The sequence below is a fragment of the Schistocerca cancellata genome, chromosome 1, assembly GCF_023864275.1.
Source record: "Schistocerca cancellata isolate TAMUIC-IGC-003103 chromosome 1, iqSchCanc2.1, whole genome shotgun sequence".
In the NCBI taxonomy this organism is placed as follows: Eukaryota; Metazoa; Arthropoda; class Insecta; order Orthoptera; family Acrididae; genus Schistocerca; species Schistocerca cancellata.
This window is the reverse complement of record NC_064626.1, coordinates 557,819,979-557,843,428: the sequence shown is the minus strand read 5'-3', so window position 1 is coordinate 557,843,428 and position 23,450 is coordinate 557,819,979.

Sequence of the window (23,450 nt, the reverse complement as noted above, 5' to 3'; positions counted from 1 at the left end):
AAAGAACGAACCTAGCACGCCTAGTCCGCCGTGCCGGGCTGGCTCCATTGCATGCGGGTAAACGACAGCTGTGCGCTCGCGCCTACGCCGGCCGTTAGCATGGGCGCGGGGTGCTCGTTCGTATCGCCGGCGACACGCTGAGCCAGATCGCCCACGCATCAAAGAAAGTGTTCTCGCCCCGCCTGCTTGCGTAACATAGGCGACGTTCCGGTGCCTGCTGAGCGATGGACCTGTTTCTACTCTCCTGTACAACTCTCTACCATCAGACGCTGGCGGTCATCCACCGACCCTTGCCATACCGTTAAACCGAAACAGATGAATGTTGCCTACAGCAGCTAACATTCCATTCCAGTCCCCTGCTTACGTATTATTGGTTGGTTCGAAATTTGTACAAACGGACCAAAGTAAAACATTTTAAGAAGTACGCATCAAATGCCCGCATACTGTGTTGTGGTTAGAGTTGCTGCACTCTACCGAAACTACGGCTCAGTAGTTTTGGTACACCACATAAATGACGTAGTAAATGGTAGGATCATCGGTAGTATCGGTAGCATTGCAAGGGAAACAAAAACATAAAGGAATGTACAAGAAATAAACTGGCAACCGACGACTTCTCTTTGTTTTTTCCTTTGGTCTTTTTTTTTTGCCACAATTGGAGCCGCTCATCATTCAGTGTTAGTCCATTGCGTGTTTTATATCCTTACAGGGCCGGCCACAGTGGCCAAGCGGTTCTAGGTGCTTCAGTCTGGTACCGCGCGACCGCTACGGTCGCAGGTTCGCATCCTGCCTCGGGCATGGATGTGTGTGATGTCGTTAGGTTAGTTAGTTTTAAGTAGTTCCAAGTTCGAGGGGACTGATGACCTCAGATGTTAAGTCCCATAGTGCTCAGAGTCATTTTTTATATCCTTACAGCAGCATTTTGAAAGTAATAAAAATCAATATATCGCGTAACATCCGAGCTTTTATGTGACCATAGCAATTACTTTTGATGTAAATACAGTTTACATGCACAAACATAAAGATCTCTAAATTATTGTTGTTTTTTCGTATTCTGTAGAACGTTCTTCATCGTGTTCAAAGGCAGGGGGCTTCCTGTTGTCATTGATAAATGCGAAAGTCGTTTATGAATCACAGAAACGTGTTTTATGTAGATTCGACGAATAATTGATTGAAGCGATATTTGATATAGTTTTGTTTTGTGGGTTTTTGATTTTATCTTTTTGATGAGGAAATTGTTTTTTCTAGCGCTAAGTAATAAATCTATATTGTTTTCAATATTTGTACTACAACATCCCTCTGTTTCACGTTATAGATAAGAAAATTCGCATAAAATCTGTATTACACATCGACAATTTCAATTTTGCTGTAAATACTGATTGCTTCTAATCAACATACAGGAGGATAACTATGTGGAACAAAAATATTCCATAGGTTATCCAGGGCATTGTGTATTCTCAGTCAGTTTCTAGACGTTTCACTGCTTCTGGTTTTTAGGGGAATCAGGTAAGACAGTAATCGCATATGCGAAGAAAGCGATCGTTACTGGATAGGTATGCAACACACCTAACGTACACGTAATGCGAGTACAACTTAAACTACTAGGAAACGTACCGTAATCTACGTTAGTCTACGGTACTTTTACCATTCTTAGCTGTGATGGGTTTGAATATCATCGTTGCAAATTATACACTGTAAGGCGTTACACTTCTTTCCTTTTAATGGGGCTTACACTTGTTCTTGTGGTCTTCAGTCCTGAGACTGGTTTGATGCAGCTCTCCATGCTACGCTATCCTGTGCAAGCTTCTTCATCTACCAGTACCTACTGCAACCTACATCCTTCTGAATCTGTTTAGTGTATTCATTTCTTGGGGTCCCTCTACGAATTTTACCCTCCACGGTGCCCTCCAGTACTAAATTGGTGATCCCTTGATGCCTCAGAATATGCTCTACCAACCGATCCTTCCTTTTAGTCAAGTTGTGCCACAAATTTCTCTTCTCTCCAGTTCTATTCAATATCTCCTCATTAGTTATGTGATCTACCCATCTAATCTTCAGCGTTCTTCTGTAGCATTTCGAAAGCTTTTATTCTCCTCTTGTCTAAACTATTCATCGTCCACGTTTCACTTCCATACATGGCCAAACTCCATACAAATACTTTCCGAAACGACTTCCTGACACTTAAATCTATACTAGATGTTAACAAATTTCTCTTCTTCAGAAACGCTTTCCTTGCCGTTGCCAGTCTACATTTTATATCCTCTCTACTTCGACCATCATCAGTTATTTCGCTCCTCGAACAGCAATACTCATTTACTGCTTTAAGCGTCTCATTTTCTAATCTAATTCCCGCAGCATCACCCGAATTAATTTGATTACATTCCATTATCCTCGTTTTGCTTTTGTTGATGTTCATCTTATATCTTCCTTTCAAGACACTGTTCATTCCGTTCAGCTGTTCTTCCAGGTCCTTTGCTGTCTCTGACAGAATTACAATGTCATCGGTGAACCTCAAAGTTTTTATTTCTTCTCCATGGATTTTAATACCTACTCCGAATTTTTCTTTTGTTTCCTTTACTGCTTGCTCAATATACAGACTGAATAACATCGGGGATAGGCTGCGACCCTGTCTTACTCCCTTCCCAACCAGTGCTTCCCTTTCATGCCCCTCGACTCTTATAACCGCCATCTCGTTTCTGTACAAATTGTAAATAGCCTTTCGCTCTCTGTACTTACACTTAAGGATGACCAATTCGTAAACTGGGATTTCATAAAGGAGCCGTATGTGATTAGGGTGATTTAGGATCCATAGTGTTCCTAAGAACTGCTCAAGATGTAACCTGAAACAACTGAATTAGTTCAAGAAACTGAGTGTTTATCGACATAGTGAAGCAAGGACAAGTATTGGCAGTCATTTTCATCTTCGGTCTGGTGAACCGGGTTTTGATGGCTTTTGTCGTCAAACTCAACTCTTCCTTGGTATTTCCTTATCGTTTACGAGGAGACATGAAAAATAAAGTTACACAGGCCGTCCCACACTGAGACCATTGCGGAGCAAGAATGGCGCATTTTCAGAAGAGAGTCCATGTTCTTTGTTTCCTGCCGCGTTACGGATAAAATGTGCACCACAATGAGGGGCTGAGATGGCGCACGACTGGAAAAGTACTCCGAAGTTAGGTGTGTGGGACAGTGGGATTATTGTGTAAATTGCACATAGATTCCCCGTGGAGTTTTGGGTGTAAGTGGACCAAATGCAATATCTTGTCGAATCGTAGGGAAATGGTGCCAACAATTCCACGAAGGCCTTACAGACGTGGACGGTAATGATCACGAAGAAAGGCCATCGATATTGAGCACAGAGGAAAACATTCACGCAACCGAGGAACTGGTTCGCCGCAATCGCAGATTTTCCATCGTCGAGGACGTTAGGACAGTGGTTCTCGAATGGCTCGAGGAACTGGACGATTAGTAGAATGTTCCTACCATTTTTTACAGAGGCTTGGTAACTATTTTAAAAATACTGACATGTATTTGTGTCTCGTTTAAGTGCCCAGCTCATTCAATAAAAGTTACCTCGTCTGCCTTAATAATGTATAACTTACATTTGGAAGACCCCTGTAGTACGAGATAGGCGCCAGAAGAACATGGGTAATGCGACTGAGATTTTTACAGTCTGCAAGTGTATGCAGAGACCAGTTTTTTTTCGGGACAACGAATGAATTTGCGTGAAACTCACTGTAAATTACATAATATGATATGACCAAAGGTTTTTAATGCAAAAGAAAAAATTTATGTGTCACGGTATACGTTCCAAGCGTATGTACGATGCTAAAATTCCTTCTTGGTCCACTGGAAATTCATGATACTCTGTAGCGAGAAGTTGTATTTTTTCTGAATCTCTAAAGATAGAATATCACTAAAATGGTTCACTTTCGAAGGATTCGTATTCATGCTAGTTTTTGTGTCCTAGAATTTCCGTAATATCTTGGATACTGAAAGCGTTGTCAAACGAATGCTTAAAAGAACGAATGATTACACCATTTGTAATCTGTCCTGTTACCAAGAGGATGAAAAATTGTTTGTAAACAATACGACGGGGAAAGGCTCGCTACAATAGCAGCTGTACGTCGCAGTTACTACATTTTCCTGCATTACATAGTCATGTACCCTTAATCAATTGACTGAAATTGAATTATTGCACTTATTTTCATTGGTCTTTCCCCAGGTTTGTTTCGTTCATTTCCGCTTTCTATGTTGTACTAATATTTTCGTCTCTCTATACCTTCTGCACCAAACGGTATCGGTGATCTCTTTTAGAGGCATTTGTCTCCAAACGTTAAGCTTTATCAAGAATACAAACAGCACAAAACGTGTGAAGTATTACATAACCTTGAATATTGTAATTGCAGTACGTTAAGTATGCTGTAACGTCCAAAACGTGTAATAAAGCTCCGAAACCAAAGAAACAAATTTTGGAAAAAATATCACCTAATCTCTTCGACAACAACACAGTTATTAAAGCATATTTTTACGCACTGTTACCACACTTGCTTGGCAACGACGTGATACGTAGTCTATAATTTGGTTCAACAGCGTATTTGACAGTCAACCCTGTTCCTAAGAAAGAGCAATGGGGACGGCTGGAATACGCGTTGCTGGTGTGTGACGGGCTACTTTTCGCGTCCTTAGTGTGCCCTAGACATGCTCTGTATAGTAATTTCTCTTCCATTGCAGTAGCATGTGCTCTGTTTTGAAACTCCCCGACAGATCAACACTGTGCGCCGGAACGCGACTCGAACCGGTGCATGTTTCACTTCTGATGTAGAGACCTTTGAATGAAGGGATCTATTTCAAGGCGTTAATTATCAGCTTAATCGGGCTGTAATAATGAACTTAACAGCATCTTTATAGCAATAAGTTGTAAACGTCAGCGTGGCAGTATGCTCTCCTCATAACGAAAATGAAACTGTGGCTTAGGCAGTATGGATCTGATGGAGGCTGCTTTTCGTTACCTTTAAATCAAGTGCGTATTCGAAGGAATGGGTACTCCGTTGCAGTACCGATGATCCAGTTCAGCCTATCTATGAACGCGTAATATCTGGCATTGTATGACAACGGTCACGAAAGCTTTGCCGAACGGAAGTTTTCCTAGTGTCGATGGTAGATCTCTCGTGGACCGCGGGCCACTCGTGTTCGATGAGTAGATCCGAAATGCTCTCGCGTTTGCTAAACGAACCTTCGACCAAATGCGCCACTCTCTTCTGGAGCGTCTCTATATCCTCATTTAATCTCATCTTGTACTTTACTTTTCGTGTCCACGGCACGGTAAATCTTCCCTATGCAGTACTCTGTAGTTTTTTCAGCGTTGCTCTTTGGTAAAAGTAAGTCTTGCAAATTCGCTGCTTCGTCCAAGAGTGTGCAGCGAAGTATGTGATGATGTGTTTAGATTTCCCCTATGCCGGTCGGTCTGGCCGTGCGGTTCTAGGCGCTTCATTCTGGAGCCGCGTGACCGCTACGGTCGCAGGTTCGAATCCTGCATCGGGCATGAATGTGTATGATGTCCTTAGGTTAGTTAGGTTTAAGTAGTTCTAAGTTCTAGGGGACTGATGACCTCAGATGTTAAGTCCCATAGTGCTCAGAGCCATTTGAACCAGCCATTTCCCCAACATTCGATTCGTTCATCCTCTAGATATCAACATTTCTTTAGGGTGTTTTTGCATTTGGAGAATGCTAATGTGAGACGGTTTGGTGTTGTCTAGGTGGGGGTCTGTGAGCTTGTGGCCCCCAGGAAATCTCTTTTAATTCGTCAGTAGGATTAACTTGTGTCTCGTGCTATGTATTTAGGCGTGTGGTCTCAGGTGCAATTGATAAAGCCTTCCTCACATGGAACGTGTTAGCTTACTTTAACGTAGAGCTGTACGAAATTTGTGATGGTACTTCCTGTTATTTCATGTTGAGGAGCTATTCCTCGCGCGAAACACAATATAAATTCTGTTATATTTCGACAACTCGCTACGAACCAATAAGAGGCAAAACCCTCTTCGCGTCACTAGCAGAACTTGCGAGTCGCCATATTGTATTTGTCGTTTTCACTTGAAGGCCATATTAGATCGGTTTTATTATAAATTACACCCTATGAATATATGTTGCTTCCAAGCACCATGATATTAAGGATCTCTCGAAAATGCGTTCTTATCGGTGCTGCAGTAAAATGAAGGGAAACGTCATACTGGCGGTTAAAAAATTTTGGTATTTAGTTATTTTCGTCGTGTACCTCTCGAAAATACGCCGTTTTAAGGCAACAGCACATTGAAGATTCATCAAAAACGCATCGTTCTTGGTAAGACTTGTTATAATTAAATGTCAGTTAATAACGATTTCTCTGTTAAAGCTTTCAGAAGACTGTAACATAAAATAGGTGTTTTTTTTTGTAGAAGTTATTAAAAAACAGGTACAAAACACTGTGTAGTAGGTTCGCGTCTTGCTGTTCCAAATTTTTTTTGCACTTTCGCTTTTTCTAAAAGGTTATGAGACTTCCTTATTAAATTAATAGAAATATTTATTTGTATTCGATTGGATGTAAATTTAGGGGCGCTCTCGCCCAGGAACGAGTTTGTCCGATTTTGTGAAGTTTCATAAGCTGATGTCCTTAGTAACTGGACATGGAATTTTCCGTTTAGTCGTATAAATTGTTCATGAATATTAAAGTTTTTATTTATGTATACTACAGACAGAACAACATGGACAAGAGAGGAAATATGCATGGCAAATAGAGCTAACGTGGTAGGGCAGCTAGAAAATCTGAAAAGCGAAATGCAAAAGCTCGATCTAGATATAGTGGTGGTCAGTAAAACGATATGGAAAGAAGACCAGGGTTTCTGGCCAGATGAGTTTAGGGTAATATCAACAACACCAGGAAATGTTATAACAGGAGTCGAATTCGTTATGAATAGGAAGATACTGCAGAGAGTGTGTTATTGTCAACAGTTCAGTGAAGGGTTGTTCTCATCAGAATCGACAGCAAACCAACAACGACAACAATAGTTCAGGTATACATGGCAACGTCGGAAGCCGAAGATGAAAACACAGGAAGTATACAGTATAAGGATACTGAACGGGCAATGCAGTACGTAAAGGGAGATGAAAATTTAATAGTCATGGGGTCTGGAATGCTGTTGTAGAGGAAGGAGTAGAAGAAAGAGTTACTGGAGAATGTGAGCTTGGTACTGGGAATGAGAGAAGAGAGAGACTAATAGAGTTCTGCAATAAACTTCAGATAGTAATAGCGAATAATCTAAGCAAGAATTACAAGAAGAGGAGGTGTACTTGGAAAAGGCCGAGGGATACGGGAAAATTTCAGTCAGATTACATCATGGTCATGCAGAGATCCAGAAATCAGATACTGGAGCGTAAGGCTTACCCAGGAGCTGATACAGACACAGATAACAATGTAGTAGTGATGAAGAGTAGGTTGAAGTTTAAGAGATTAGTCAGGAAGAGTCAATAATGAAGAGTAGGCTGAAGATTAAGAGATTAATCAAGAATAATCAATACGCAAAGAAGTGGGATACGCATCTACTAAGAAATGACGAGATACGCTTGAAGTTCTCTAAGGCCATAGATACTGCAATAAGGAATAGCTCAGTAGACAGTATAGTTAAAGAGGAATGGTCATCTCCAAAAAGGGATATCATTGAAGTTGTAAAGAGAAACATAGGTAGAAAGAAGGTAACTGCGAAGAAACAATGGGTAACTGAAGAAATACTTCAGTTGATCTATGAAAGGAGAGAGACATCGGATAGGTGGAAAGAGTATATTGAAATCTACGCTTGAGGGGGGGGGGGGAGAAGGGGGAGATTTATCTAATGTGATAGAAGAAGAAAGAGGAGTCGATTTAGAAGAGATAGGGCATCCAATATTAGAATCAGAATTTAAAAGAGCTTTAAAAGACTTAAGATCAATAAGGCAGAACGGATAGGTAACATTCCATCAGAATTTCTAAAATCATTGAAGGAAGTGGCAACAAAACGACTATTCACGTCTGTGTGTAGAATGTATGAGTTTGGCGATATACCATGTGATCTTCGGAAAAATATCATCCACACAATTTTGAAGACTGCCAGTGCTGACGAGTATGAGAATTATTGCACAGTCAGTTTAACAGCTCACGCATCCAAGTTGCTGACAAGAATGGAAAAGAAAATTGAGGATGTGTTAGATGACCATCAGTTTGGGTTTAGGTGAAGGCACCAGAGAAGCAATTCTGATGTTGCGGTTGACAATGAAAGCAAGACTAAAGAAGAATCAAGACACGTTCACAGGATTTGTCGACCTGGAAAAAACGTTCGACAATGTCAAATGGTGCAAGACGTTCGAAATTCTGAGAAAAATAGGGGTAAGCTATAGGGAGAGATGGGTAATATACAACATGTACGACAGCCAAGAGCGAATAATAGAAGACCAAGAACGAAGTGTTCTGATTAAAAAGGGTGTAAGACAGGGATGTAGTCTTTCGTCCCTACTGTTCAATTTATACGTCGAAGAAGAAATGATGGAAATAAAAGAAAGGTTCGGGAGTGGAATTGAAATTTAAGGTGAAAGGATATCAATGATACGATTCAGTGATGAGATTGGTATCCTGAGTGAAAGTGAAGAAGAATTACATGATCCGCCGAATGGAATGAACAGCCTTACGAGTACAGAATATGGATTGAGTGTAAATCGAAGAAAGACGAAACTAATGAGAAGGTAGCACAAATGACAACAGGAAGAAACTTGACATCGGCATTGATGGTCACGAAGTAGTTGAAGTCAAGGAATTCTGCTACCAAGGCAGCAAAATAACCCATGACGGATGGGGCAAGGACATTCCTGATGAAGAGAAGTCTACTCGTCAAACATAGGCCGTAATTTGAGGATGATGTTTTTGAGAATGTACGTCTTGAGCACAGCATTGTATGGTAGTGAAACATGGACTGTGGGAAAGAGGAACAGAAGAGTATTGAGATGTGGCGCTACAGCTGAACGTTAAAAATTAGTGCTACAGACGAACGTTGAAAATTAGTTGGACCGATAAGGTAAGAAGTGAGGAAGTTCTGCACAGAATCGGAGAGGAAGCAATATGTGGAAAACACTGACAAGGAGAAGGGATAGGGTGATAGGACATAAAAAAAGACGTAGGAATGTTACGCACATCCACTTTCGTAAACAAACTGGCCTCTGGAGAGCGCTACAGTCGCAGGTGACGTTAACTTTCACGTCCCATGTACGCGAGTCTCGTGAATTTAGATTTCCTGTTCGCGCCCCCGTCAACGTTAGGTGCTGCTTCCTGTGTGAGGACAGCTTAAGGGTGTACATGCCTTGAGGAACTCTTTCTTGATCTCAGACGTGGCATGACAGCAGAATGGTTGCATCGCATATGTTTTGGGTCTTCTGTTTGCATCTTCCTCTCTTTTTCTGCAACGACTGTTCTTCTAACCTGAAGTGGTTTCATACTGCGAGGGCGTAAACAGCGGTCAGATGTCTGAAACATCGAGCTTGCTTGAGCTGATGCTTGTCACACTGCCTGCAAACATAAGAGCCATAGCAGTAGCCCTTATTGGTTCAAATGGCTCTGAGCACTATGGGACTCAACTGCTGTGGTCATAAGTCCCCTAGAACTTAGAACTACTTAAACCTAACTAACCTAAGGACATCACACACATCCATGCCCGAGGCAGGATTCGAACCTGCGACCGTAGCGGTCGTGCGGTTCCAGACTGTAGCGTCTTTAACCGCTCGGCCACTCCGGCCGGCGTAGCCCTTATTACCTCGGGGTTTGCCCCCTACTATGTAGCTGTTAGTTTCCTAAGCAGACAGTTGCAGGCGTTAACTTTCCCCTTTAATTCAGAGCTGTGTTGTATGAAAGAAAGAGCACGATCCCATCTCACTCCCATGTATTGGGATGGGTATCACGCTCCAGGCTATGGTGCTCCATCTTTTATTATGCTTTGTCCTGGCGTGTTTATTGCGTAGGTGGAAACCTCAGATTTGAGTCTTGGGATTCTGTCCCAGACTGTTCTGGTAAGGATCCCAGACTGCCGAAGAATATTCAGTAATCAATCGAATGAGTATCCTTCCTAGACGAATTTCCTTAGGATTCTTTCAATTGACTTCAGCCAAACATTCGCTTTTCCTGCAAGTAATTCCACTTTGTTTCCGCAAGGAAGTCTACGATCGTTGTTGTTATCAGTGATTTATCGGCAGCAGTGTAATCGAGCTGTATGTTATCTCGGCGGCAATTCTTGGTTCCTGTACCAATCGTCGATCCTCTGTAAATCTTCCTGGATTTCGGTACAGTTTTCCTACAGTTTTATGGTGCATCAAAGCTTCTACAGACAACATCATCGTTTCCGTGCAGCCTTGCGGAGCTTTCGACGTTGGCTAATGTTTCTAAGATATTCTAGATTTTCCTGTGGGCGAAAATGTTGATGCGGCACCTGGTGCGTGCCCGAGTGTGATAGTTCGCTACGGCCTAGAGGCGGAAGTGATGGCACGTGAGCGAGGAATGCCGCCGCGCCGCCAGCCCGTCGCCGTGTTAATTGCGGCGCGCGAGTCACATTCCGCCGCGGGTCGCCGCTTCGACACCCCTGACCGCTGGCGGGCACCTTGCCCGAGCGCTCCGGCTACGTTCAACACTCTTACCCGCCGAAAGTTCCGTGCTCTCGCAGCAACTCAACAAACCTGTAAGATGCAGAGCCGGAGGTGAAAATAACAACAAGAGGTGATCAATAAGGATAGGAGCCGAGTGGTCTTAGGCGCTGCAGTCATGGACTGTGCGGCTGGTCCCGGCTGGGTTCGAGTCCTCCCTCGGGCATGGGTGTGTGTGTTTGTCTTTAGGATAATTTAGGTTAAGTAGGGTGTAAGCTTAGGGACTGATGACCTTAGCAGTTAAGTCCCATAAGATTTCACACACATTTGAACATTTTTGAAGGATAGGAACGCCGTAAACAGTCGCAGTCCCTTTGGTTTTTCATTACCCTTGTATATCCAGAACTTAACTGTAAATAGCCAACTTCAGTGGTAAATTACAACGAAATTACAGACTGAAAACTGATTTCCTTAAAACAACATGTAAAACACCACTTTATCGGATAGAAATGATCCCTTTTAGTCAATGTATTATCTGAATTATACAGTCGTGGAAATCATTATAAAGGCAGGGTTCCTACGAAAGTAAGAGTACAATGTCTTTAGCATACTGTATCGAATTTATTGTGAAAGTATTAGATCCATATATGGCATAAACAGTCATGACAGAATTAAGAATTTTATTTCTAGACATGAGCAACAGCATAAAGCTTTTGCATTTCCTGGGTGGAAATTAGTAGAAAAGTATATACTGTCCTGTTGTGTTATTGCGTTGTTAGTACTTTGTCCAACATTTGTTCTTCCGAATTAGCTCAAAAACTCTGTTTTCATATTGATTTTGTTTGCGTTTGTAGATGTTGCAGTGACAGTCCGTCCTCTCTTCTCTCATCATACTGCGATAAACGTGACTTGCAAGTATCCTCCAAGGTTTGCTACGGGGTTCGTATCTGGGCTACGTGCAGGCCAGAGAAAGACATCGATATCATTATCTTGTTGAAACGTCAGACTTCCGTCCCCTAGGTCCCCATACGTTCTAATAAATTCTGTCTCTGGCATGTCAGTGTACTTGTTAGGGTTCATTGGAGTGTTCAGCCAAACAAAGCGTGATTTATCTTTAACGCAGAAGGTTGCACAAATCATAACACTTCCACCACCAAAATTTCTGCTCATTCTTACCAGCTGCTCTGTTCTCACATCATGCCAATAATACTGAATCCATCGGCAGCATTTAAATTAAAAGTCTTCTCATCACTGAAGATCACTTTATCGCGTTGTGAAGTCCATGGCATATGTTTGTCAGATAAACCCCACTCTAGCCTAGTTATATTTGGGTGTTTGAGCAGATTTCTGCAGCCGTTTCGTGAAAGCATTGTGTTTGTCGTTTTACAAAATTTGTCATACTCATCTGGCAGTCACTGGTAACTGTAAATCAGCAACAAATTGAGGAGAATAACAGTTTCTGGCTCTTACTTTGTGCAAAAGGGACCGTTTCGATGTTACAAATATTTTCTACTTAACTCATATTTTACATTTTGACCATATCGCGCGTCCAATCAGTGTGCTTAAACGGTTCAACTTCTTGGCGGTTTGACAATTAAAGGATCCCACTTCCTTCTACGGTCCAGTTTTTTGACTTTTCATCTCATGATGAATGTTTTACAATTGGCATTGTTACAATCGTGGTTTATGTACACATCACGCACTGTCACTAATGGAGTCTGTGTCGTATCTGCAGCAAAGGCACATACGCACACATAACACCGCACAGAGCCGATTGACTTTATACCGAGTTCCACCCTCTACCACATGAATCGCGATGTCCTGTTATATACTGGACTACTGACATCATATGTGATACCATTACATCATATGTGTTACCATTTGAATGCATTTGTCAGTATACTGGACCTAATTCTATTGCATGTACACTGTGTACAACTATTGCAACTGACAATGTTAATTATCGTGCAAATATCCATGCCGTTATACTAATTTCCACTACTGTAATCCAACGAACTCCCAGCAGTATGTGTCACCATATGACTACACAGCACAGGCAGAAGGACATTGATGTTGTTTACAAGTACTGTAGTCTCTGTTTTCCTCGTGAAGCGTAACGCTCTTTCTATATTCCGAAAGCCAACTAACTCAGTTTCTTTCCGATGCAATAGTTTAAAGCCTATCTTCCATTAAATAAAACCTGCAAATATATTTGCATATCAATACAAATACGTAAAGAAATGCCGATTTACAATCTGTTTTTTCATAAGTTTAGTGCTAAAGCGATCCACCAAATCGTACGCAAAACATTATTAATTGATTCGTACAATTCTCCCCTACAGAACTGTTACATGACATTAGAAATAAAAATTATAAAATTTTTTGAAGACCGTCTTAGTGAAACATAGTTACATACCAACTGGGATTCGTCAAAAGCTAAAATCTAGCGGAGTCACTAGACTCATAGTGGTTAAATAATCAACTAAATAATTAATTAATTTGTATGAACCACTTAATGATCGTTCACATAAGATTTGGTGCATCGTTTCACACCTAACACATGAATAAGCACGTTGTAAATCAGGTTTTCTTGATTTATTTCAAAGGTGATATCGAAATACACTTTCTGGTTTTACTTTAAAAAATGGGTTTTAAACTACTATATCCCAAAGAAACTTGGTTAGTTAGCTTTTGGAACACATGCAACGTTACACTACATAATGCAAACTGAGGCTGCTGTACTTGTTGTAAACAACCAGCTCAGTTTCCCTCTGCCTGTACACCTGCAATGTCATGTAGTGACATGTTCTGTTGGGAGTTTTCTGGATTATAACTCACTCATACTATATATTGACTAAAATGGACCGTTTCTATAGGATAGCGTGCTTGTTCTGTAAGTTTCTTGTATTTTAGCGCTCAAGATAGCTTTTCATAAGTGAAATCTGAATACGCAAAAATAATAAAAAACCAGTGGGACTGTAACTGATTGCTGTGTTCCTATCCTTCCTTAGAACTATAGGTGTTCGATGTGCGTAATGGTTCCTTCAGGGATCAAACTTGCTGAAGAAATGATCTGGATTCTTGACACAGTCAGCAGGTACAAAATTTTGTTTTTGACACTAAAAAGATCCTCTTCCGCAGCTGAATCATTTACAGCTCTTGTGGCGTCTTTTTTGAGTATGGGGACAAGTCAGTGAGTAAAGTCAATAGCTTTTTTGCTCCATAGATTGACAGCATTGATTCAACAAACACGTGTCTTCCTCTCTCAGAGTAGGAATATCTAAGGAGTGAGCATTCAGATGTGCAAAATGGATTTCTTAGTTGTCAACATACATTGCCTAAAACAGTCTCGCGATTATGGTGCGGCGCCACGCTTGTCCTTATGCGCACTGCATATTTTGGATGTCACTGATTTTGTCTCATAGGCATCTTAACAATTTGGATTCGATATCTAGAATGAACTTGGTTTGTAGCTTTCAAGAGAGAAATGCAAGGGCATTTAGATGGTTTGTGACAAGTGTCACAGCTCAGATTGTACTTTTTCTTTATTTCTACAGGAGAAGAGAGGATATGCACCACTATTTTCACAGCTTTCTAGTGAAATATATCGTATAGCTCAAACTTTGGTATAATCTTTTTAACTTTCCTTCATCTTTAGGGAAACTAAAATATTAATCTCACATAACCATTCATCAAGTCACAGGAACTTTATTGTAAAATAAGCACAATAGTTTGGAAAATTTAATAATACGAAGGAAATGACTCTGATTATCATGTAAATATGTCTTATCTACATGTGCTTATTGTTCGAAATGTGTACACTTTTAACAGTTGTTTGGTATCACACACACACACACACACACACACACACACAGAGAGAGAGAGAGAGAGAGAGAGAGAGAGAGAGAGAGAGAGAGACTGACTTCATAATTAATCAAGCATTCATCCCGTAAGAGCAGCATGTCTCAGGAGACGAATGGTCAATAAGAAGAGACATGACAGGAACACTTATTTGAAGGCATATGCCCTATTCCAAATGATTTCCGAGGTGGGACACTTTTAACAAGCATTTTTTTGGGGCTAGTGACAATCTTTATTTAACACACTGAAATCCCATGTAATAGCCTGTTCACTAAGTTAAGGAATTCACTTTCAATTGTTCTTGATCCACAGTAATCGAAGGGTGTGGTAAGTAGTATTAACATTAAAAGAATGCCACTAACCCAAAAAACACATGCACCCTGCGCAACGGAATTAAATGATCACTTTTTCGAAATCCCGTAACTGCTTCTCATTTTCACACATCAGTTTGAAATTTGGCCTACAACCTTCCTCTGTTATGGTGAAAAAGCGTGGCGGCCTGCGACGTCACCCTTGGGTTCGACGACGCTACAAACAGAAAGATGTCGACACGTATGGAGAAAAGACCGGAGCTCAGAAGTTCATGTGACGTTAAAGTGGTTAATGATGTCACATTAGCATCAAATTTCATCATAATTCCGCCCAACGTAACCGTGGACGTGCCACACGGTAGGAAGGTCGTTGGGCAGAATTATGATGAAATTTGATGCTAATGTGACATCATTAACCACTTTAACGTCATATGAACTTCTGAGCTCCGGTTTTTTTTCCATACGTGTCGACATCTTGCTGTTTGTAGCGTCGTCGAACCCAAGGGTGACGTCGCAGGCCGCCACCCTTTTGCACCTTTACAGAGGATGGTTGTAGACGCTTTTGAGACAAATTTCAAACTTATTTGTCGCAATGGGAGACAATTAAGTGGTTTCGGAAAATGAATCTTTAAGTCTGTTGCGCAGTGTAAATTAGTTGTGTTATGTGTCGGAACCTTTCGGAATAGCGCTTATGTGCATGTGAAGTTTTTTGCTTGAAATGAGTGTTCCTGTTATATCCCTGAATCTTGACCATTCGTTCTGGGACACTCTGTAGTTGAGAAAATGAAGATTGATCCTTCGGAGTTGTTGGTCACCAAATACGGAAAGCTGTACCGTACGGCTACAAGGAAAATCATTAAAAAAAATCCTTAAGAAGGAACATAGCGGCAACCTTTCCAACAAAGTATCAGATGTTTGATCATCAACGTGTAATAAAATCTAATATTCATTTATTTAGTTGAACATAAGTTTTCTTAATAAGTTATCACGAGTGAATTTAGGACGCTTCGTACACTAGCTTTTCATGCACCCTTTTTCCTTCTGCTTGAAAGAAAGTGGAGCAATTACTACAGCAGCGGTGTCTGACTCGTCCAGAATTTCGAACCTAACTTAACATTTCACGTTTTTACTGAACAGTCTATTGAGAACATAAATAATATTGCACAGTATTATTGTTCAATACATAGAGAGGGGCGTTCAATAAGTAAAGCCGCACATTTCTTTATGAAAGCAGGTAATTTTTATTCAAGATTCCAATACACCATATTATTCCCCACTATTTTGGCTACAAATCCTCTTTTTCAGCATGATCTCTGTTGAATGCGACGGCCTGGGAGGGCCTCCATGCCCGCATTGTATCACTCTACTTGTCAATGTCGGAGCCATGTCTTGGTACATTCTTCATTGGGCCAAAGAGTTGGAAGTCGGAAGGTGCGAGAACCTGGATGTGCGGTGGATGAGGAAGAACAGTCCAATGAAATTTTGCGATCTCGTCTCGGATGCGCAAACTTCTGTGATGCCTTGCGTTGTCATGAGGAAGGAGAAGTTCGTTTGCATTTTTGTGGCGACAAACGTGCTGAAGTCTTTGTTCAGTTTCCTGAGCGTAGCACAATACACATCAAAATTGATAGTTCCACCATGAGGGAGGCCATCAGACAGAATAACCCCTTCACAGTCCAAGAAAACCGTCGCCATTACTTTAACGGCTGAGGGCGCGGCTTTGAACTTTTTTCTGCGGAGGAGAGGTGGTGTGGCGTCAGTTCAAGGATTGCCGTTTTGTTTCCGGTTCGAAGTGATAAACCCATGATTCATCGTCTGTGACGATGATTGACAAGAATTGTTGCCATCAGCCTCGTAATTCCGCACAAATGCTCCTTCGTTGCTGATTATACTCTTCTGTTAAGCGACGAGGAACTCAATGGGCAGACGCCTTTGAGTACCCCAACTGGTGGACGAGTGTGTCAGCACTACCAGCAGAGACTTCCAGTTCAGTAGCGAGGTGTTTGATTGTGATCCGTCGATTACCACGAAAAAGAGTGCCCGCACGTTCCAACATTGGACGAGTCACAGCTTTGTGCGGCTGACCAGCACGCTGGAGAGAGGACAGGTTTGCGTGACCTTGCAGTTATGGCAGACGCCTCGCCTAACGACTTACCGTGCTTTTGTTCAATGCCAGGTCTCCTTAGGCATACTCCAAGCGCCAATGGATATCTGCGATGCTGTGGTTTTCCACCAAAAGAAACTCAGTGACAGCTCTCTGCTTGGAACACGTCTCTGTTACCGACGCCATTTTGAAGGCTAAAATAGCGCCGCTACCTATCGGAACTTCATGAAATTATAGAGGCTGAAGCGGGGATATTCCACGATGTCCCACAATAAATTCAGTATATTTTCAACCGAAACTGGCCGAGAAGATAAAAGTGTTCATTACTTATTGTCCGCCCCTCGTACAATATCTTGCGGCAAGATCACGATGCGCAGGAGATGTACCTCATTCGACCATAGCACTCTCTCGTCGCTAATGAAAATGGAAAGAAAGGACACAACTGAAGCAAAATGTAAATTAAATTTAGGCTGTTTCAAAAAGATTCCCCGATTTGACAACACTGCATCTTGAACATGAATGAAGGTAGAAACTTGGGCTGAATTTTAACTTAAACGTCGAAACTAAAGTTTACCTTGGTGCAAAAAACATGTTGCCAGTTGATCTGACTGCCTTTTCATGCCTCCCTAGTGCATATAGCTCTCTCGCTCGCCCTCTCCCTCAGTCATCACCCATTGTGCGTCGAGTCAAGGTTTCGATAACACAGCAAAAAAAGGGGATTTATGTTCTCCATTTCAACTGTTGCAGTTCACTTACAACTGTGCTCCGGGATTTTCCTTGACAAGGAAGCCGCACCGACTTGATACCACCGATTTCTCCAAATTTATGGTACGTGGAGGTCTTGGCCAGGAATGAAAATAGCGGGAGTGGGAGCTCCAGATGGCCAAGCGTTTAGAAAAAAAAAGTGGAAGTGAGCGTTTGGCGTCATTGGCCGATAGACCCCTTACGGGGCAGGTCCGGCCGCCTTGGTGCAGGTCTTATTACATTCGACGCCACATTGGGCGACCTGCGCGCCGGATGTGGATGAAATGGTGATGAAGACAACACAACACCCAATCCCCGAGCGGAGAAAATCCCCGACCGAGCCGGGAATCGAACCTGGTCTCCTTAGAACGGCAGTCCGTCACGCTGACCATTCAGCTATGGGGGCGGACAATGCTTAGAAGAAACAGCATTTTTGGCGCGGGTAGGGCGAGGCATGAGCCTTCTGTGCTAGCATACCCTCGAGGCACCGGTTGGCACAGCGGATAGAGTACGTAACGGTAAACCGATGGTCGTGCGGTCGAATCTGTATGTGGAAACTTTTTTCCACTTTCAATTTTTACGTTACTTACACTGCAAGTAAACCGAAATAATTTTCAATATATTTTATTTGTTAATATTTTCATAAAAAGCATGAAAAGAAAAGGCAAAGGCTAACTTGGGATTGGAAGTAAATTCTCTGGGCCATAAGGCGTACACGAGAACTTCCTATATAAAATTAGATACTTCTGTTATTTTAAAGTTGATGATTTACACGTGCTGGGATGAGATTCATCGTAAAAACAGGGGAAGCAGTAATTTTCTCGGCCTCTTCCACACATTATGAACGACGCTGTCTTACAATTGGGTCAAAATGGCTCTGAGCACTATGAGACTAAACATCTGAGGTCATCAGTTCCCTAGGACGTAGAACTACTTAAACCTAACTAACCTAAGGACATCACACACATGCATGCCCGAGGCAGGATTCGAACCTGCTACCGTACCGGTCGCGCGGTTCCGGACTGAAGAGCCTAGAACCGCTCGGTCACAGCGGTCGGCTGTCTTACAATTTCATGTTTGATTTATAGTACCTATAGAGAAACAAACTTGGTTTGTATTCATAAATGGCTCTCCTTCTTCTCACAATATGAGAGAAAACTAGACGTAACGCATCAGTTTGTCCATTAATGGCGATGATAGCTTGTGATGTCAAGTGGAAGGTATTTTGATGCAGCCGTTTCGGAATGTGATTTAGTTTCCTCTCTTGATGAAATAAGAGTAATTTCGAAGCTTTTTGATCAGATTCCTTACATGACTATAAAAATAGACATCGCACGGTTGCACTAGTGGAGTGCCTTTGGGATTAATCATTTTAATACCGCACGATGGAAATCCATCTTCATCTTGAAAAATCTTGTCGTACAATTGTGGATTTGTTGTTCCTTCCGTTTTATACAAATAATAATAACTGCGATATAATGACCATTATTTTGGTTCATTTGTATAAGTAACGTACAAATTGAAAATAAAAATGTTTCCACTTGGTGACTCGACACCACGCGTGAGGATTACCGTTCTGTACTCATTCCGCTGCGCTGCTTGGAAACTGCGCTAACACGAATGGCTCCTGATTCCCACGACCCATGCCAAAATGCTATTCTTCTAAACGTTTCGCCATCTGGAGCTCGCACTTCTCTCTCTTTCATTTCTGGCCAAGGCCTGTACACACCGTAACGTTGCGAGGGCACGGCCTCCACGGTTGATCAGCCGCACTGAACCTTGTCCGCGTTCTCATGGTATGTCATTTTTTGCGGTGGGCGCTCTGAACGACTCCGTCTGTATGCCTCCACTATTAGCGACTTTGGGTGAAATGCGACGTAGCGCAGCAAGAGCAGTGTGTGCCGTAACTCCAGACATGCTCGCAAAAGTGTAGGACGCGTCGGACTACCATCTGGATGTTTCTCGTGCTTATGAGCGGGCAAGTAAAAGTTACACCGTTTTAACTAGTTGTTTTGAAAAGTAAAAGTTTATAGTCATATGTGTAATTTAAAATTTACCCCTAGCCTTCCCTTCGTTAATGTAGAAGATATAATAGTCTCGTAAATTCTCATTCATCCTTTTGAAACACACTGCATAATAAAATTTGTAGCATACTAAAAGACGGAATGTATTAACTTCTTAGTAGACAATCAATTTTGACATTACTTGCGACTGCACAAACGTTAGGAGCACGAGTACAAGAATTCGTCTTCTTCTTCTTCTGCCACTCCAGAGTTTGGCTTTGTGTGTGTGTGTGTGTGTGTGTGTGTGTGTGTGTGTGTCTGTACGCGCGCGTGGTTTAGGGGCGCTCAATGCGGAGGTTGTGAGTGCCCATACGAAGATTAGTAGAAATGAATGTGTCTAAAACGTACAAAATGCGATAAATGAAACAAAAAGCAGTCTGAGACGAAATCACGCTCACCCCCTCCCAATCTCACCCATGGCCACCCGCACAATAACAGTAGCTCACACCTTGTAATGCAGCGTAAAAAATGGACAGGTGTTCTGTACCTGTCAATTAAAGCCCAAGTAAGCCAAGAGGAAAACTAAAGTAGATACACACTGGCTGATCACTTACAAAAAACGCGGATGAACCAGGCATCCTGAAAACGCATTACAGTTGTGCCCTAGGGCCTGTTCTGGTCACCATCTCTTTCTCTGTCTTCTCACACTTCTCTTGTGCCATGGCTTGTAATCTGTTGCTAGTTTAAGAAGTCTTTGTGGCGACATACGAAGTACATGTCCTCTCAATGACAACGATTATGCGATTATATGACGTTGCACGACTACTACTGCCAGAGAAAGCGGTCCACGGGTCGGCTGGGGTGAGACTGGGGAGGGATTGTGGCTGTGGACAGGGGTGGGGAGAATGGTAGAGGAACTGTTCCTTTTTTTTCATTTAGGTATGTTTTAGACCTGACACTTTGGACATCCACGGTCGGCGAGTGAGGCCGCATTGTGATAGAACATGGGCGGTGAACGTGGCGAATAACTTTTTCAAGGTCTTGTCTGAAAGGAGCGGCGGCGTGGTCGTTTTTGGGCGCGGGGCTAGTGCCCCCTGAAAGGAACACAATCTGCCAGGCGAGTGTGGCAAATCCGAGCCTATTGACGTTTCTTCTGGGTCAGCGCGGGCAGCCAGCAGCCGGCCGTCGACCCCGTGCCGCCGCGCCCTTCTTGCGAGTAAATAAATGCACCTGCCGTCCACTCGGCGGCTGCACTGCGCCTCACACCGCCGAAGGGCGGTCTATCTGCCCAACAGCGCTGGCAAACAGTGCTGAGCAACGAGAGTGAACGGATGTCGCTGCTCATTTTTGAGAGCGTGCACGTCGCCGCAGACGGTGAATTTAATCTCCGGTCTTATACAGTTGCGACTGCAGGTCTTATTGCCATATAGTGGCGCTACTACCAAGCAAGTTCCAGGACACGTCATCGTTCTCTCTCACTCAAGATCGGCTCTTAACCTATTTCAATACTTGTGCTTATGAAGGGGACACAGCAGTCAGCCAATCGCCTACGACACAAAGAAAGATAAACTTGACCGAAGATAGTAAACGTTAGAAACGCTGGCCAGACAGGCAATTCGTGAAGGAACAGGAGTCCACAGAGACGTCCCAACTACAGATTACATCGGTGCAACATATACCCGTTACCACTACGTCGTCAGTACGACGGCAAGCCACGCTAACGACAGTTCAAGCGAACGATTGCAACAGGTTAGCTTCAAATATGGGCACATCAAGAAACATATCGATCATACTGGCCTGGCTACTTTTTCCCCACGTACATATGGGAAAGAGGATGATTCCAACTATCTCCGTTTTGCCTGTCTGCAACATTTCGTCTTGATCAATGCTATACTAAGAGACTTCATAAAAGGGCACTAATTGTTACCAACTTACATACAAACATTACTCTATATCGCTGAAGATAGGCTAAGGATGAAAGATATGATCGAATTCTTTACCATATCTCTAATGGCCTTGGTACCTTTGGAACACTAAACGGTAATCTTCCTTCCCTTGTTCCTGTCTACGAATATATGACGCGACGTTCAATCTTATTTCTTGAGAAGCATCGGCCCTGCCATAAATTCGCACTCTTCTCTTAGAATAGTTTCGTCTGTACAAAGATCTATGTAAATAAATGGTGATGCACGGTGAAGAGACAGATCCAATGATTCACGGATATTTTACACTACTGGGCATTAAGATTGCTGCACCACGAAGATGACGTTCTACAGACGCGAAATTTAATCGACAGGAAGAAGATACTGTGATATGTAAATGATTAGCTTTTCAGAGCATTCACACAGGGTTGGCGCCGGGGGCGACACCTACAACGTGCTGACATGAAGAAAGTTTCCAACCGATTTCTCGTACGTCGCAGTTGACCGGCGTTGCCTGGTGAAACGTTGTTGTGATGCCTCGTGTAAGGAGGAGAAATGCGTACCATCACGTTTCCGACTTTTATAAAGGTCGGATTGTAGCCTATCGCGACTGCGGTTTATCGTATCGCTACATTGCTGCTCGCGTTGTTCGAGATCCAATGACTGTTAGCAGAATATGGAATCGGTGGGTTCAGGAGGGTAATACGGAACTGCGTGCTGGATCCCAACGTCCTCGTATCACTAGCAGTCGAGATGACAGGCATCTTATCCGCATGGCTGTAACGGATCGTGCAGGCACGTCTCGATCCCTGCGTCAGCAGATGGGGACCTTTGCAAGACAACGACCATCTGCACGAACAGTTCGACGACGTTTGCAGCAGCATGGACTATCAGCTCGGAGACCATGGCTGTGGTTACCATTGACGCTGCATCACAGACAGGAGCGCCTGCGATGGTGTAGTCAACGACGAACCTGGGTGCACGAATGGCAAAACGTCATTTTTTCGGATGAATCCAGGTTCTGTTTACAGCATCATGATGGTCGCATCCGTGTTTGGCGACATCGCGGTGAACGCACAGTGGAAGCGTGTATTCGTCATCGCCATACTGGCGTATCACCCGGCGTGATAGTATGGGGTGCCATTGGTTACACGTCTCGGTCACCTCTTGTTCGCATTGACGGCACTTTGAACAGTGGACTTACATTTCAGATGTGTTACGACCCGTGGCTCTACCCTTCATTCGATCCCTGCGAAATCCTACATTTCAACAGGATAATGCACGACCGCATGTTGCAGATCCTGTACGGGCCATTCTGGATACAGAAAATGTTCGACTGCTGCCCTGGCCAGCACATTCTCCAGATCTCTCACCAATTGAAAACGTCTGGTCAACGGTGGCCTAGCAACTGGCTCGTCACAATACGCCAGTCACTACTCTTGATGAACTGTGGTATCATGTTGAAGCTGCATGGGCAGTTGTACCTGTACACGCCATCCAAGCTCTGTTTGACTCAATGCCCAGGCGTATGAAGGCCGTTATTACGGCCAGAGGTGGTTGTTCTGGGTACTGATTTCTCAGGATCTATGCACCCAAATTGTGTGAAAATATAATCACATGCCAGTTCTAGTATAATATATTTGTCCAATGAATACCCGTTTATCATCTGCATTTCTTCTTGGTGTAGCAATTTTAATGGCCAGTAGTGTACATTCCGTTTCTTTTGTCACACTATCGTATGGCAAGGCTGGGTAATGATACTAACTTTCGTGAGGCTCAATGGCCTGGACGGTACTTCGACGACTTGCGTGTCCGTAACCTATCACAGTTATCGAACAGGAAAGGATACTTACCATTTAGCATGGAATCCAAGCCAAGT